We start from the raw sequence: 2,506 nt of genomic DNA, 5'->3' as shown, positions 1-2,506 counted from the left end.
CTATTAGTTTATGAAGTTGCGAATATGAGGTTTTGAGGAAAACTATTTTAAACACTTTCTACGTTTGTTAATTTTAGCAACACATCTTTGAAATGTTCAGCTCGAGAATCGTTTGATTTCACGTCCTGGTATGATGCTTGTAAGTAACATTATTTATCAGTTTTGATTTTTTCTGTTTTTAAAGGTTTACACCTAATGCTAGAGTTATTTCTAGCAGTGTAACACAATGTTATTAAGATTCGTAGAATAATAGGTGTAGACTTGCTTCTTTCTAAGATAACTTGTGAGACACACGATAAAATATAGATGATAAATTTCCAAATTATATTGTTTTAATACATTCTAAGTTAGTAATTTAACTCTAGAGAAACAGTATTTCAACTCTCAGAATGACCGAAATACGTTTTATTTAAAGTTTAGAGGTGAAACAAGTTGATAATTAACATGATAAAGATGCCTACCTCACTAGTACGTACATTTTCCAACTTCCTAAGTAATATACAATCGCTATTTAATATTTAATTGCTGTGTATAGATAATGTACCGTTCATGATAACAAATAAACAAATGATGAAAAGGTTATCTATAAAGAAACGTTTAGGAAAATAACTCTATTTTGTACACAACTTGCAAAAACTCATAAAATGTCAATTCAAGCATTCTTTTTTCATATATGTATTCTGTATCTCAAAAACAGCGATGTTTAAAAAAAATATGAAAATATTTTCGACTTCGTGTTATAAATGATATTCTTCTCCTTTATGAGCGGTAAAACCAACTTCATTCTATGAAATATTTTTGTTTATTTGATTCTAATTAAACTACACAATGCTTTGCCCACCACAGGTATCGAAACCCGATTTCTGGTGTCGTAAGTTTACAGACATGCCGCTGTGTCATTGGGATCGCTATAAAATATAACATTACATTAACATAAAATCTTAAACTCACTGTATCTTTGGGAAAAACTCATTTAGTATGGTATTTTATTTACTTAACACTAGGTGACTGGTTCCAAAGATAAGATAAAGCTTCAAAGTAGACAGTTCTGTGTTTTCAACTTGAAATAAAACTTACGTTTATATTGTAAACAAAACAAAACCTGTAAGATACTTGTAATATTTATTACTTGAGGAAAAAGCTGATGGTTTATTCTTTTCTGTTACGAACGTGAGACAATATCAATGCCAAACTAAGCCGATATACCTGATCCTGTTGCATCCTTTTGTTGAAGGTCAGGCATCATACTAGAGAAACATTTAAAAAGATAGAAACGTAATGTTTTTGACCGAAATATAGTACAATACCTAAGCTCAGTGATATTGTTTTGTATTTTCGTTCTTGTGCAGAACGAGAATTAAACAGAAGCGATTTTTTTGCCCTTTGCATCTTTGTTTATGTTTTATGTTTCGAATTGAGATCTAACGAGAATCATTCAGGTTTTAAATATGTAAAAATGTACTGCTGAAATTATATACTAGTAGTCAAACATAGAGTAATACGGTGATTTTTTGTTTTTTGCAGCTTGCCGCTACGAACGATGAAGGAATGTGAAAGAAACGAGTCTGTTTTAGAATGCACTTCAATTATTGTTTTATGCACCAGACAAATAATACAAATATAAATATTAATTGCAGGGTCAAAAGGTATTAGAAATAATCTCTTGTATACTTTAAACATATATTAAAATGATATTGTATCACTGATTGTATTGGTATTGGTAGTGTATTTTTTTCAATGGAGAGAAAACCAAACTTTTCCAACATTTCTTTTCTTATATCCCAAGAGCTAATTGCTGTATATTTAGTATGACGCATTTCACTTTATCTAAAATCGTTAACGACCTTACTAGAGTGTATGAGTAATTTCACAAATACTAAAGTAGCTTATATACTCTTGAGAAACATAACGATTCTAAGTAATTTGGGAATAAGCTTGTGAATTTTACAACAACAAAAAATCTTAAAACATTAAGGTAAATTTATTGAAGAAAATAAAATGGATGTTAATGTGAGCAAAATTCCTGTTTTCAGTCACGTAATAGAAATCATTCAAATTTAACTCGCATAACCAACAGGATTTTCTTTTAACGTTCACTTGATGGTTCAGAGTTAAGTTTACAGACTTACAACGCTTATATCCGGGGTTAGATTCTCTGGGGAAAAAGGTGCAGATATTTCATTGTTTAGCCTCGTTCTAAAAACACTACGTCAACAACTTTTTACCAACACAAGTAACACACACTCACAAAACAAACCCAATTAACCCGTTTTTATTTTGGGGGATTTTTTTCAGCTATTATTATTGTTCTTCTGTATTTTGCTGTGAAAATAATCAGACATACGCATATAACTGAAATATAATTCAATAAATGATGGATTAAAAATACATTATCTCGTGCTGTGTTACAAACTCATACAACAACTTACAATTTTGTAAGACTATAAGTTATTTTGGGGTTGGTGTAGTAGATAATTGTCTCTAAAGTAATGAAAAAATAAATTAA

General features: G+C 29.8%; 1 long non-coding RNA gene across 1 annotated transcript; it reads left to right on the top strand.

Annotated features, from left to right (window-relative positions):
- The first annotated feature begins 91 nt into the window (after positions 1-91).
- On the top strand, positions 92-1,706 carry LOC111084639. The gene is made up of 2 exons (XR_002609663.1): positions 92-139; positions 1,525-1,706. It is a non-coding gene; the product is annotated as an uncharacterized LOC111084639 (long non-coding RNA).
- The last annotated feature ends 800 nt before the right edge of the window (positions 1,707-2,506 follow it).

The sequence above is a fragment of the Limulus polyphemus genome, unplaced genomic scaffold, assembly GCF_000517525.1.
Source record: "Limulus polyphemus unplaced genomic scaffold, Limulus_polyphemus-2.1.2 Scaffold85071, whole genome shotgun sequence".
Taxonomy (NCBI): domain Eukaryota; kingdom Metazoa; phylum Arthropoda; class Merostomata; order Xiphosura; family Limulidae; genus Limulus; species Limulus polyphemus.
Note: the sequence above shows the minus strand (reverse complement) of the source record. Positions and strands in the feature narration are given on the sequence as shown.